Source organism: Periplaneta americana, chromosome 14 (genome assembly GCF_040183065.1).
Source record: "Periplaneta americana isolate PAMFEO1 chromosome 14, P.americana_PAMFEO1_priV1, whole genome shotgun sequence".
NCBI classification, from domain to species: domain Eukaryota; kingdom Metazoa; phylum Arthropoda; class Insecta; order Blattodea; family Blattidae; genus Periplaneta; species Periplaneta americana.
The window spans coordinates 145,199,021-145,215,998 of record NC_091130.1 but is presented as its reverse complement, the minus strand read 5'-3'; positions in this window follow the sequence as shown (position 1 = coordinate 145,215,998).

The window sequence follows — 16,978 nt, the reverse complement described above, 5'->3', positions numbered from 1 at the left end:
TAATAGAATACATCAGTGCTTTCTGCCTTTGAACCGTAACCTACACTTCTATTCGCTAACGGTCTCTAATGAGAACAACAAACATGCATTTTCTAGCTTTTATTACGTTTCTCTCATTATGGATACAACTTCAGAGGGAAATTTCATTAATCAGTACAGAAATTTAGTATTTAGAAAACTTTACTTTGATTCTTCTTCTAGTTTCACACGTTCCTATTCTATTTTCTCTTTCTTCTTCTACTTTACTATGATTATAATAGACATAATAATGATCATTATTATCATCAGCACCATCATCAACTGTATCTTTAAAATATTAAGTCATCAAGTCGTGTTTTCGGTCTGATGACTTTAAATTAAAAATATTCTCCTCAACACTTTCTCAATCTGCCATTATTTATTTTGTGCGAGATCGTGCGTATTTGCTTGGTTTCCGCACAAAACCAATCCGCGGAAAGTCTAAAATTCGACATTCAGTATTCCCAACCTAACACACATAACAATTTCCCTCTTCTTACCGCTTAAGTGACATATTGATTTTACTGCTTTAGGCTTTTAACATATTATTTTTTGAGACGTTCAATATAGTAATAATTATAAATTTGAAACTTACCACTGCAATTTCACCTAAATTGCACTGTTAATTATTGTTTTTAAATATTTGCAAAAATTAAGTAAACTCTACAACTCCACTAAAGTTACTGCATTCGTGATGCAAGTAACATTAAGGAAGCCGTGAAAAAATCAACAAGATTCCAGACTCATCATAGACTGGGGGAAAAAAAGACAGACTTATATCACGGCCTGCTGGAGTATAGTAAACACAGAAAACATTTTAATGCAACAATGTTGAAGATAGATATTTTTGTTTTGCAAATTTTCCGTCATTGAACAGAAACCAAGATGGAGATTTCATTACAACTAATTACAAATTCCTCTTTCAGGTATGTAATAAACGATCATCGCACAAAATAATGTACGATACACGAGCGGTATGTTTTCTTTCAATTCTCGGAAATTAAAAAAGCTCAACTACGTTTCGCTTTTTCAAACTTTTCCTCGAACGTGAAAACTTCAACATCCCGTCTTGTAACGCATATTACTATTAATCTAACATTATTTTTAGTAGACTTTATACGAGGGAGAGCCAGAAAGAAACCTTAATATTTGATTTATTAATTTAATATCCATAGGATGACCAGACGTCCTCTTTTTTCTGGACATGTCCTTTTTTTTAGGCCTTTGTCAGGGGTCCGGGCGGATTTTTTAAAAATGAAAAAATGTCCTCCTTTTCGTAACTTGTATGCCAGCTATTTTGAAATTATCTGATTTGACGCGTTTTTCAAGTAATTTGCCTGTAGGTTGCAGCAGCATCGACGGAATAATAATACTAATAATAATAATAATAATAATAATAATAATAATAATAATAGTAATAATCTATACTAATAATAAATCTGTAGCCAAAATTTTTCTGGTAATTTTCGATTTTCCAAAAATAATTGGTCCTAACATATATAATTAACCACCCTGAAACCGAAAAGCGCTTTTTTGAAATATCTGTTTGTATGTCTGTCTGTCTGTATGTTTGTTACCTTTTCACGCGATAATGGCTGAACGGATTTCGATGAAAATTGGAATATAAATTAAGTTCGTTGTAACTTAGATTTTAGGCTATATGGCATTCAAAATACATTATTTAAAAGGGGGGTTATAAGGGGGCCTGAATTAAATAAATAGAAATATCTAGCTTATTATTGATTTTTGTGAAAAATGTCGAATAACAAAAGTTTCTTTAAAAATAATTTCCGATAAGTTTTATTCTACGCAAAATGTTGATAGGACTGATATTTAATGAGATAAATGAGTTTTAAAATTAAAATAACTGCCATCTAAGGCCGTGTAATGATTTAAAAAAAAAAAAATGACTTCGTCTATAAGTGGCCTTGGACAGCAACAATCGAAAGCTATGAAAGATAGCCTACAGAGAATGTTTATGTGTTTATATGAAGTAATATCGGAAGCTAAATTAACCGATTTGTATAATTAATTATCATTTCACCATTGGAAGTACAGTACATATTGTAAATGTCTTTGACGTACAGTACAGTAATTAGGCCTACATAATGGAGTAATACTGTATTACCTTTCATGAATCATGTATTTCAATAAAGAAAAATGCTAATAGATACTGTATATAAGTCAAAATTATTATACCCGCCCAATACACGGTCCCAGTTAATACGCGTTTTACACCTGGTCCCTTGAACAGCGTCTTATCGGGGTTTTACTGTAAATAAATAAATAAATAAATAAATAATAAATAAATAAATAAATAAATAATAAATAAATAAATAAATAAATAATAAATAAATAAATAATAAATAAATAAATAAATAAATAAATAAATAAATAAATAAATAAATAAATAAATAAATAAATAAATAAATAAACTACTGGCATCACATCGCATTACCAAAGAGTAGGCCTATTCCCGGCCTAGACTGAGCGATACCGTGGCCCCTTCTTGCAGGCAACACACATCGCCTGTGTGTGTAGCATGAGAGGTATGCTCGCCCCAGGCGCAGCATTAACATGCTTATTGCTTTTGTCTTCCGTCTCCCTCTCATTTGTTTCTCGCTTCCGACTGCTTCCCTTTTTCTTGATATAGTTTCATCTCAGTCTCATTTCTAATTCTCATTCCACTGCCATCTCAACCCCCACTTCAAAGAGACTTTTTATCCAGTGGTGGCTTCTTCAACTAATGTCTCCTTAATGGCATACTGGTGCAATTGGTTGTAGATATACCCCGATGGCCACTCTATGGCCACAATAATACGAACTCGTGTAAAAGTACCTGAAGAACTACTTCTCTTTCAATGGTCCAGAATTTGTACCAGTTGCTATGTTAAAGAATCATTACTGAAATTGTTGACGTGTTGTATCCAGCTTTTTCAGGGCCATCGAACATACCACCTTCTTGTTGATAGTTAAATGTTTACGTCCCATATCAGACGGTCAACATGTTTATACCGTTTGAGTTGACATAGTCCCTCTTCACACTGTGTTACATTCAAGTTCGTTCTTATTACTATAGGGCCAGGATTCCTAAGTAAATGAATATTTTATTTTCACTCAAATAGAAACTCGTAATTGTGTTTCAAGTTTCTGTCAAGGCCACTTGAGCATATATTTTAAATTTTATTTCGAACTAACCGTACCCGTGCGCTACGCTGCACCCGTTAGAAATAAATATAAAGTAATTACATAATTAAAATAGGACATTTGATCCAGGGAACATTCGTGTTTGATATAAGGATAAATCGTTTATTATGTTACTTAATTTAAATTGTATTTGCATAATTAAAATGCGATCATTTTGATCCACAGAGCTCTCATTTGGTCATAAAAATTATTTTAGGAAATACAGGAAACGAATATACAGAATAACCTATCAAGTTTTCTGTGCATAAGAAGCTATTTTAATCTTACCTGTCCTCGATTCACTCAGAAGTTACTGTAATAACATTATAGCATTATGTCCATCTAGAGAAACTACACTTTCCAATGGTGAATTAATAATTAATTATACAAATCGGTTAATTTAGCTTCTGATATTACTTCATACAAACACAGAAACATTATCTGTAGGCTATCTTTCATAGCTTTCGATTGTTGCTTTCCAAGGCCCCTTATAGATGAAGTCATCTGTTTTTTAATTCATTACACGGCCTTAGATGGCAGTTATTTTAATTTTAAAACTCATTTATCTCATTAAATATCAGTCCTATCAAAATTTTTCAAGGAATAAATCTTATCGTAAATTATTTTTAAAGAAACTTTTGTTATGTACCATTTTTCACAAAAATCAATAATAAGCGAGATATTTCGATTTATTTAATTCAGGCCCCCTTATAACCCCCCGTTTTATATAATGTATTTTGAATGCCATATAGCCTAAAATTTAAGTTACAACGAACTTAATTTATATTCCAATTTACATCGATATCCTTTCAGCCATTATCGCGTGAAAAGGTAACAAACATACAGACAGACAGACAGACAGACAGACATACAAACAAAAATGTCAAAAAAGCGATTTTCGATTTCAGGGTGATTAATTATATATGTTAGGACCAATTATTTTTGGAAAATCGAAAATTACCAGAAAAATTTCGGCTACAGATTTATTATTAGTATAGATATAAACACATTATTTTGATTATTTAAAATGTAAATACATATTTTCAAATATTCACATGACAGACATATATACAAATTAAGTTTTCATCAAACAATTTTCGACAAAAGCCGAAGCGATTGTAACATTCCTTAAAAATCTGTAATGGAAAGCGGTCCTAGGGACGACTTAATCAAAGAAAAAATGACACTACATCTTTTCCAGTAGTATTGTAGAAAATATCAATTATATTTCAGAAATTATCAAATATATTTCAGATTAGCCAATTTCATTTCAGAAATTATCAAATGTAGCTATTTCAGATTAGTCAATATAATTTCAGCAATTAGCAATTGTATTTCAGATGTCAATTCAATTTCAGGTAGTGTTAATTGTATTTCAGATTAGTCGATTGTATTTCAGATGGGTCAATTGTATTTCAGGTGGCATCAAATTTATTTCAGATTTTGTATCTTCAATGTTTTGTTTTATTTTCATTGTTATAAAGTTTCTTGAGTTTCATATAAGAATTTGTTAAAATGTACTGTACTTTAAAGTATACTTCTTAATGTAAATTCAAAAGTTATTTATCGAATTACTACATAAATGACAACTTCTGAAATACAAATGGTGGTTTCTGAAATACAATTGACAAATCTGAAATACAATTGATGTTTTCTGAAATACAAATTATACTATCTGAAATACAAATGTTACTATCTGAAACAATACTACAATGATACTATGTGGAACAATAAGAAGAACTTTATAAAAACTAAAACACAGCACTCAACACAATTAAAATTTTACAAAACTCTAGCAGTTCCATTATTAACTTACGGCTCAGAAAACTGGTCATTAAACCGCGTATCAAAAATAAAAATTCAAGTAAGTGAAATGAAGTTCCTACGAGGTGTTGCCGGTTATACTTTATTGGATCATCTTAGAAAAAAAATATCCGACAATTATTAAATATTTTTAATTTAGAAGAAAAGATTAAAAATCAGGAACAAAATTGGTACCAATATATTACAAGAATTACTAATGATAGATTACCAAAACCAATTATGGATCATGCACCAACAGGATATACACTATCTACCAAAACGTAATTGGGCACCCAAGATTTTACGTGCTAGGTGCCATGTTTCGGTGGCTACTATGCAGTGGTATGCAGACAATAATGTTCACCGGTTGGACTGGCCTGCGCGGAGTCCTGATCTCAATCCCATTGAGCACCTTTGGGACGAATTGGACCGGCGATTGAGGTTTCGGGAAATTCGTCCAACTTCCATTGTCCAACTGAGTACCATGTTGCAGGAGGAATGGCGACGCATTCCAGTGGATATCCTACACAAACTAGTGGAGAGCATGCCTGACGGGGTGGCTGCTGTTATAGCAACAAGAGGTGGTACCACGAAGTTCTAAAGGGGCAAAAAACAGTGCCCAATTACTTTTTGGTAGATAGTGTATTATTATTATTATTATTATTATTATTATTATCATCATCATCAAGAAACGTTTTAGACTCTTAGTAAAAGAAACAAGAATAACAGGGTTAAAAATTAATTCTGATAAAACTAAATACATGAATATATCACGTACCTCAAATAATAGAGGGTACAATAGATGATTGGGAGTTTCAAAAAGTTACTCAATTTAAATTAGGAAGTATAATTAATGAAACAGACTTAGTATTTGGGAAAGAAATTGAAAATAGACTCGTTACGGGAAATAAGTGTTGCTACTCCCTTCATAAATTGCTTAGTTCCAAACTCCTTTCTAGATTATCAAAATTAAGATGCTATAAAACAATAACCCTACCAAGACCGAAAATAAGATGGACAGATAATTTAAACCTTGAAGACGGAACAGGCCAATAGGCCTAATCCCTGTAGCTGAAGAAGAAGAAGAAGAAGAAGAAGAAGAGGAAGAAGACTATCTGAAATTAAATTGACAAATCTGAAATACAACCGACGTTTTCTGAAATAAAATTGATACTATCTGAAATTAAATTGACAAATCTGAAATACAACCGACGTTTTCTGAAATAAAATTGATACTATCTGAAATTAAATTGACAAATCTGAAATACAACCGACGTTTTCTGAAATAAAATTGATACTATCTGAAATTAAATTGACAAATCTGAAATACAACCGACGTTTTCTGAAATAAAATTGATACTATCTGAAATTAAATTGACAAATCTGAAATACAACCGACGTTTTCTGAAATAAAATTGATACTATCTGAAATTAAATTGACAAATCTGAAATACAACCGACGTTTTCTGAAATAAAATTGATACTATCTGAAATTAAATTGACAAATCTGAAATACAACCGACGTTTTCTGAAATAAAATTGATACTATCTGAAATTAAATTGACAAATCTGAAATACAACCGACGTTTTCTGAAATAAAATTGATACTATCTGAAATTAAATTGACAAATCTGAAATACAACCGACGTTTTCTGAAATAAAATTGATACTATCTGAAATTAAATTGACAAATCTGAAATACAACCGACGTTTTCTGAAATAAAATTGATACTATCTGAAATTAAATTGACAAATCTGAAATACAACCGACGTTTTCTGAAATAAAATTGATACTATCTGAAATTAAATTGACAAATCTGAAATACAACCGACGTTGTCTGAAATACAATTGATACTACCTGAAATTTAATTGACTAATCTGAAATACAAATGATAATTTCTGAAATTAAACTGATGTTTTCTGAAATACAACTGGAAAAGGTGTAGTAGTATACTGGACCTGATACGTATCAGAAAGGGGAACAAAAGCAAAAGGATTGAAAGTGAAAGAAACGCAAATACGAATGACATTAAAATCGTAGGAAATTATTTGGCGCAAATTAAGCTGTACCCGGGCTGCAAAGGTTAGCATTCTTTGGTGTAAGTGAAAAGCGCTGTGACTCTATTTTAGACGTCACCAGTAGACCCAGCGTCTTGATTTTTCTCCCTACTTAAAGTCAACACTTTTCGACAAAGTAATTAACACTTGAAATACGCCGAACGAACAACTTGACTATGAAAAAAGAGAAGTCTCTGCTGCGCACCTCTTCTTTGACAGTTGCTAATTTCCACACCGGCCTGCTCATCCATTCATGCGGCCACGTCTGCGAGTTAGCGACTGAACAGAAAAAGATCTGGCTGCTTGGCAGGAAAGAGTGCAATGACTCTGTCACAATATCAGCTTGCGATCGGAACAGGGGCGTAACTACAGGGTGGGCAGGACTGGTAAATGCCACAAGATGAAGGGATTACAGCCGTTATTATTATTATTATTATTATTATTATTATTATTATTATATTACTATTACCATTACCACTATCATTACTTACTTACTTACAAATGGCTTTTAAGGAACCCGAAGGTTCATTACCGCCCTCACATAAGCCCGCCAGCGGTCCCTATCCTGTGCAAGATTAATCCAGTCTCTATCATCATACCCCACCTCCCTCAAATCAATTTTAATATTATCCTCCCATCTACGTCTCGGCCTCCCTAAAGGTCTTTTTCCCTCCGGTCTCCCAACTAACACTCTATATGCATTTCTGGATTCGCCCATACGTGCTATATGCCCTGCCCATCTCAAACGTCTGGATTTAATGTTCCTAATTATGTCAGGTGAAGAATACAATGCGTGCAGTTCTGTGTTGTGTAACTTTCTCCATTCTCCTGTAACTTCATCCCGCTTAGCCCCAAATATTTTCCTTAGCACCTTATTCTCAAACACCCTGAACCTATGTTCCTCTCTCAGAGTGAGAGTCCAAGTTTCACAACCATACAGAAGAACCGGTAATAGGTAATATAACTGTTTTATATATTCTAACTTTCAGATTTTTCGACAGCAGACTGGATGATAAGAGCTTCTCAACCGAATAATAACACGCATTTCCCATATTTATATTGCGTTTAATTTCCTCCCGAGTGTCATTTATATTTGTTACTGTTAATATTATTATTATTATTATTATTATTATTATTACTATTACCATTACCATTACCATTACCATTACCATTACCATTACTATTATTATTATTATTATTATTATTATTATTATTATTATTATTATTATTATTATGGGAATATAAGGTTTACAGTGTATCCGTTATTCATTGATTTCAAAAAGGCATATGACTCGGTTAAGAGAGAAGTTTTATATGATATTCTTATTGAATTTGGTATTCCCAAGAAACTGGTTCGATTAATTAAAATGTGTCTCAGTGAAACGCACAGCAGAGTCTGTATAGGTCAGTTTCTGTCAGATGTGGGCTAAAGCAAGGAGATGCACTATCACCTTTACTTTTTAACTTTGCTCTAGGAGTATGCCATTAGGAAAGTCCAGGATAACAGAGAGGGTTTGGAATTGAAAGGGTTACATCAGCTGCTTGTCTATGCGAATGACGTGAATATGTTAGGAGATAATCCACAAACTATTAGGGAAAATACGGGGAATTTACTTGAAGCAAGTAAAGAAATAGGTTTGGAAGTAAATCCCGAAAAGACAAAGTATATGATTATATCTCGTGATGAGAATATTGTACGAAATGGATATATAAAAATTGGAAATTTATCCTTTGAAATGGTGGAAAAATTCAAATACTTGGGAGCAACAGTAACAAATATAAATGATACTCAGGAGGAAATTAAACGCAACATAAATATGGTAAATGCCTGTTATTATTCGGTTGAGAAACTTTTATCGTCCAGTCTGCTGTCAAAAAATCTTTAAGTTAGAATTTATAAAATAGTTATATTACCGGTTGTTCTTTATGGTTGTGAAAGAGAGGAACATAGGTTAAGGGTGTTTGAGAATAAGGTGCTTAGGAAAATATTTGGGGCTAAGAGGGATGAAGTTACAGGAGAATGGAGAAAGTTACACAACGCAGAACTGTACGCATTGTATTCTTCACCTGACATAATTAGGAACATTAAATCCAGACGTTTGAGATGGGCAGAGCATGTAGCACGAATGGGCGAATCCAGAAATGCATATATAGTGTTCGTTGGGAGGCCGGAGGGAAAAAACCTTTGGGGAGGCCGAGACGTACATGGGAAGATAATATTAAAATGGATTTTAGGGAGGTGGGATATGATGATAGAGAATGGATTAATCTTGCTTAGGATAGAGACCAATGGCGGGCTTATGTGAGGGCGGCAATGAACCTCCGGGTTCCTTAAAAGTAAGTAAGTAAGTATTATTATTATTATTATTATTATTATTACTACTACTATTATTATTTTAAATTCAGGAGAGAAAACTCAGAGGGGAAATCCTCCTCTTGTACATAAGAAATCGCTTATATGGGAGACTCGGCTAATTCCGCAGTATTAAGAAGTAAATCTATCATATTTTTATCAAAATGTATATTGAAAAATATTACCAAGGTATGTAGACATGGACGAAACCTTTCATTAACAAATGAGATAAAGAGACCTATTTAGTTGTACATACATTACAGCTGAAAAACAACTCGCGTAATTCCGCAACAGTGCGGATAAATCCGCAATAGGTCTTGGCTAATTCCGCAATGGTAAATAATTATAAAAATACATTATGAAAGTAACATAAAAGGAACAGTAATTAAGAGTGTTGGTGGAGTGAAGAGTAAAAACCGGGAAAGCCCCGAGAAAAAACCCTCACAATCTTGCCTTTTTTCTCCACAAATAGGCTGTAGCTCTAATATCGCCGGTATTTGAACCATGGTCCGAGGTCTAGGTAAGCGAAGTCTCTGTGTTACAAAGGCAGTTTTCTCGTGAAGCAACTTCAGAAACCGACTCTCATGAAACTCAGATAATGCCACAGTGATAGAAAAAAATATTCATCGTAATAAAACTAAAAAAAGAAAACATTAGAAGGTGTATAATCCAATATATGAGCCAACAAACAGTAAAAAAAATAATAAAACTAGCAATAAAAATGAATGCGATGACAGAATTTGCATCGTAAACGTCACAGAAGACGACCGATCAAATAGCAACATAAGGTCGTCATCACTGACTCCTATCACCGGTTTACTGCACTACAAGTAATTTAACAGGACCATCAAGATGGAAGTAAAAATAAAATGGTCATCAAACGCAATCGCTTCTAAATGCTGGTAGAATTTCGTTATGGCTGACTTTTTTTTACACTTATGAATTCGAAATTATTTACATTTGACTCTCCAATTAACATGGTCTTCGCGCAAACATACATATACAAAGCAGAAATTTGCAGATCGCACAAAATAACGGTATTCGAACATGACATTAATATTAAACATTACCTAAACTGGTCTACAGCACATCGGCGAAAATACCGGCCCAGAATTTTTTTCACATGCCTTGATATAGAGAAAGTGAAAGTAATATAATTGTGCATACTGAAGAGGGTAACAAAATACATTACTTACTTACTGGCTTTTAAGGAACGCGGAGGTTCATTGCCGCCCTCACATAAGCCCGCCATTGGTTCCTATCCTGAGCAAGATTAATCCAGTCTCTACCATCATATCCCACCTCCTTCAAATCCATTATAATATTATCTTCCCATCCACGTCTTGGCCTCAACAAAGGTCTTTTTTCCTCCGGCCTCCCAACTAACACCACTCTATATGCATTTCTGGATTCGCCCATACATCCTATATTCCCTTCCCATCTCAAACGTCTAGATTTAATGTTCCTAATTATGTCAGGTGAAGAATACAATGCGTGCAATTCTGCGTTGTGTAACTTTCTCCATTCTCCTGTAACCTAATCCCTCTTAGCCCCGAATATTTTCCTAAGAACCTTATTCTCATACACCCTTAATCTCTGTTCCTCTCTCAAAGTGAGAGTCCAAGTTTCACAACCATACAGAACAACCGGCAATATAACTATTTTATAAATTTTAACTTTCACATTTTTTGAAGCAGACTAGATGACAAAAGCTTCTCAACCGAATAATAACAGGCATTTCCCATATTTATTCTGTGTTTAATTTCCTCCCGAGTATCAGTCATATTTGTTACTGTTGCTCCCAGGTATTTTAATTTTTCCACCTCTTCAAAAGATAAATTTCCAATTTTTATATTTCCATTTTGTACAATATTCTCGTCATGAGACATTTAGTATTTAGTATTTATTTATTTTACTAATAATTGTAACATAAAATATAAAATATACAGGGAAACTTTAGCTCGCCCCTGAAAGAGTAGAACTCGTGCTCAGGCGCGGATTCCTGAATTGATATTAATAATTATACCATACAATTTGTAATTATAGTATATAAATTTAAATTTACAATTTTTCAATTTTTATAAAATTCATACATGACTTTTTAAATTTAACACTAGAACTATTCGAATTGACAAGATTAGGATATTTAAATATAAATTTGTTATATATTCTTGGGCCTAAATTACTACTATGATTAAATACTGTAACAGTGTTGCATTTTGGTTCAAACAATCTTAAAGAATTCATACCTTTTGTTTCATAAATATGAGAATACAATTCAAAATTATTTCGATATTTATGTATGAATTTTATTAATACAATATAATAAATTTGTCATAATCATATACTTAGTCTTTTCGGGATTTACTTCCAAACCTATCGCTTTACTTGCTTCAAGTAAAATTCCCGTGTTTTCCCTAATCGTTTGTGGATTTTCTCTTAACATATTCACGTCATCCGCATAGACAAGCAGCTGATGTAACCCGTTCAATTCCAAACCCTCTGTGTAATCCTGAACTTTCCTAATGGCATATTCTAGAGCAAAGTTAAAAAGTAAAGGTGATAGTGCATCTCCTGGCTTTAGCCCACAGTGAATTGGAAAGGCATCTGACAGAAATTGACCTATACGGACTCTGCTGTACGTTTCACTGAGGTATATTGCTGATATAAGATATATTCTATGGAGTACAATAAATGAAATGAATAACAATTATCGGTCTTACCTAAGTATCTGAAAGAGTTTTAATACCAAATTGATAAGCGTTTCGTATAATGTCAAGGCGGCACATAACATGGGATTGTATAATGCTAGTTTCAGTAAATGTTTCAGAGGTTCTACTTTCTGGTTGCCGTATTCAGTGAAGTTTTTGGCACTCTGTGCAGTGAACTACCAACTCGATATCGGAGGAAGTGGCTTACGGAGTAATACACAAACCTTCGCACGTCCAGATCGCACAATAAATTAGTCCACGTGTGCAATAAAGGGGGAGAGGGGTTGAGGGGGGAAAAGGAAAGGGACTAATTTCAGTACGTGTTCCCGTTACAAAGGAGGCAACTTACTTCACGGGCTCCCCTTCTCTGCAACGCTATCCCGTATTTAAGAGGCGCGTGTTGAAGACATCTGCCTGCAGAAATTCCTTACTATTTGAGAAACTATTCTTCATTCCCATTGTAAATTCTCTGATGCTTGTGTCTGATAAATTTGTCAAAACCTGCAACTATACACCGAGACGGTATATTTATTTTGACTCGCCAAGCCATGAAGCAGATATTTACGAAGTTTGAGAATTTTAGCAACCTTATACAGGGTCTTTCCGAGGTGGTGTTACAAACTTTCAGGATAATGACGAAGGGCACATGTATCAATTTGAGATAAGGAGCCATGGACCGGATATGACTGAGTCGAAAGTTATAAGCAATAGTATAATGCGTTACAAGAGCGGTATGTTGACATTTTCATGTTCGAGGAAAAGATTGAAAAAGCGAAACTTAGTTGAGCTTTTTTAATTTCCGAGAACATGAAAACTAACATACCGCTCGTGTATCGTACATTATTTTGTACGAAGATCGTTTATTACATACCTGAAAGACGAATTTCTAATTAGTTGCAATGAAATCTCCATCTTGGTTTCTTTTTGATGATGGCAACTTCGAAACACCAAAATATATTTCTTCAACATTGTTGTTATAAAATGTTTTCTGTGTTTACTATACTCCAGCAGGCCGTGATATACGTCTGTCCTTTTTTTTCCCCCCAGTCTATAAATGCGAACTTAAAACAAACAGTAAGGTTATGTAATGATTTATTTTTCATTTTAATATTTTAACAATATTATTTATATAACATATTGCAGTAATAACATCGGCATCAGGAATCTTGTTGATTTTTTCACGGCTTCCTTAATGTTACTTGTATCAGGAATGTAATAAGTTTCGTGGAGTAGTAGACTTTACTTAATTTTTGCAAATATTTAAAAACAATAATTAACACTGCAATTTAGGTGAAATTGCAGTGGTAAGTTTCCAATTTATAATTATTACTATGTTAAACGTCTCTAAAAATAATATGTTAAAAGCCTAAATCAGTAAAATGAATGTCGCGCTTAAGCGGTAAGAAGAGGGAAATTGTTATGTGTGTTAGGTTGGGAATAATGAATGTGGTATTTCAGACTTACCGCGTATTGGTTCTGTGCGGAAAACAAGCAAATACGCACGATCTCGAACAAAAATAGTTGTGTGGAAATGGAATTGTAATTTCGCACCACGTGCCCTTTGGAACAGTTGTGGACAGATGGTATGGGCCGGATGTCTCCTACGTGGGTACTCGGCCCGATACAATCTGTGAGCTTATCTCCTGTTCCCATTGGCTCATCCGTATTCGAAAATCAGGTCTGTTTATTCCGCTCTCGTGTACTCCTCCATTTCACTAGGACTGATCGACTGGACACTGCAACTTATACACATACACTGCTGTCTACAGACGTGCATATCAGGACCGACCATGTCCGTTACACATTACGCTATCTGCATTGCTTTAGTGTAGTTTCCTGTCCCCACCCCTCAGACAGCGCACTGAATGGAATACTGTAAGTAGACAACGTAAACAACGTCAGATGAATACGGTATGTGAAAGATGTACAGATAAATACACATAAATAAGGTGTACAGAGGAATAAAATTATTTCATTTCCACACAACTATTTTTGCTTGTAACTTTCGACTCGGTAATTTCCGGACCAGGGTTCCTTATCTCAAACTGATACATGTGCCCTTCGCCATCATCCCTGAAAGTTTGTAACACCACCTCGGAAACATCCTGTATAAAAACATGCATTTTCATGGAAATCCTGTCTTTAAATGGACGTAGTTACCTAGAATCAGGGAAACGCTTGCATTCTATACTAAATGCATCACTTGAAAGCCAGAGAAGAAGACTAACCATAAGGCGCACATGGAGTGATTCCAGGGAAAATCGCAGTAGGTCCTTGACATGTTTGCACAAAATCACGTGTAGAAGCTCAGTTCTTAAAGACAATCTGATGCTGTTTCATAGACTGACTCAACAGGCATGGAAGCAATGATCTTCAGTGACACGCGCATGTGTGTTTACTAGGGCTCGAAAGTTGATGAAATATCTTTCTTCTGAGACATCACAGACAATGCAGGATACAATATAAACTCCTTTCACTTCAACACGAACCAATACAACCTACTTTTATTTGCAATTTTCTTTGCAAAGTATGTATGTATGTATGTATGTATGTATGTATGTATGTATGTATGTATGTATGTATGTATGTATGTATGTATGTATGTATGTATGTATGTACGTATGTATGTTATTATTATATTATTATTATTATTATTATTATTATTATTATTATTATTATTATTATTATTATTATTCTTGTCAATTGCATATCTTTACAATATTACTCATATTATTCCAGGCTTAATTTTTTAATTAACTCACTGATCTAATTTTAATAATTATTTGTCCATTTATTTGTTGCATTTGGTCAATTGATTAATGTAGACTATTCCATTATTTCAGTTATCTCATTGTACTAATTTTATAATTATTTATGCTATTTTACTCTGTTGCATTTGATCAATGATTGATGTAGACTATTATATTGTTTGTATTTCATCTCATTGCCATTTTCTGTCATTCATTCTCATCATCATTTGTTGTTTTGTTTCGTTTTGTAGCTGTGCTAAACTGTAATTGGCCTTGTGCTGTTGTTTCGCACATTAATATTCTAAATAAATAAAATAAATAAATAAATGAAAATAAATAAATAATAATAATAATTATTATTTTATTTATTTAATGTGACAGGATTAAGGCCATAAGGCCTTCTTTTCCATCCTACCAGATAGCACATACAGTAGAACCCCGATTATACGTCACCCTATCAACCGATTGGCGGATTATCCGACTGTCTATTTTTCGCTCTTTATTTTTCTTCAGAAAGGAATAACTTATATGAAGTACTATTTTGTGCAAGTAGGTTCTACATATGTTTTTGGTAGAGAGTGTTATTACAAGCCTTTATCGTTACACAGCATTGTCTACTGTTCAAATTGCCGTTCTGTAATATAACTTGTATATAAAATGTCTTCCACGGATGTTAACAGAAAACGTGTTGTGCTAAGTATAAAAAAAAAATGAAAATAATTTGAATGGTTTGAGATATAGAAACTGTGGCTCATCTCACATGAGAATGCGAAATTGGAGTTACAACTGCGCCATTTAATAAAAAAAAGGATAAAGTGTAAAAAATTATGTAAATCTACAACATGAGACCTCCTTTAGACTATTCCTATCTTTCCTGAGACAGTCATTAGAAAGGGCTTTCTTGCCCCTTAAAAACCCGTCGTTGACATTCAGACTTAAATTAATGAACTTCTGATTGACTACCTAGCGAGTTAAATACAAGACCATGGAGAAAATTACAAAATCTTTCATGGTACGGATTATCCGATTTTTTCCATCAACCGTTCAGTCCATCCCCTTCATTACCACGGATAATAGAGGTTCTACTGTATAAATACAAAAAAAAATAAATAAATACAAACACGGATGAAAATAATACAAATTAAGTTAAAGCCCTATAGAGGGTCAACAGACTCAAAAGAACACTATAGAGCTCTCATCGAGCTAATGCAAGAAAAAAGAAAGAAAACAGAGATAGCAATGATGATAGTGATAACTGATAATAATAATAATAATAATAATAATAATAATAATAATAATAATGAATACATTACATATTAACTGCCAATTTTACAACAGCATAGTTACAATATGATGGGTTAAGCCGAAGTTGCGCAACCTGACAGGTGTTCAACAAGCAATTCCACGAACTAGAATGTGATTTTTTAATTTAAATTTGAATTTTGATATTGTCCGACAGTCTCTGACATGGTCAGGGAGAGAATTCCAAAGGCGAGGAATCGATATGATGTAAGATGATGAGTAGAAGGATGTTCTGTGCAGAGGAATAGAGAGAAGGTACATATTCCGGGTTCGAGGTAATGAAAGGTAAACAAAACGAGGGTGTGGAGGTTTGGATGATTTTAAATAGTAATAAGAGAGAGTTGCAGAATCTTCTTTCTTTAAGTGGATTCCAAGACAACAATTCTAGTGACGGTGTTACATGATCGAATTTTCTAATATTACTTACTTACTGGCTTTTAAGGAACCCGGAGGTTCATTGTCGCCCTCACATAAGCCCGTCATTGGTCCCTATCGTGAGCAAGAATAATCCATTCTCTATCATCATATCCCACCTCCCTCAAATCCATTTTAATATATTCCCATCTACGTCTCGGCCTCCCTAAAGGTCTTTTTTCCCTCCGGCCTCCCAACTAACACTCTATCTGGATTCGCCCATACGTGCTACATGCCCTGCCCATCTCAAACGTCTGGATTTAATGTTCCTAATTATGTCAGGTGAAGAATATGTACAATGCGTGCAGTTCTGTGTTGTGTAACTTTCTCCATTCTCCTGTAACTTCATCCCTCTTAGCCCCAAATATTTTCCTAAGCACCT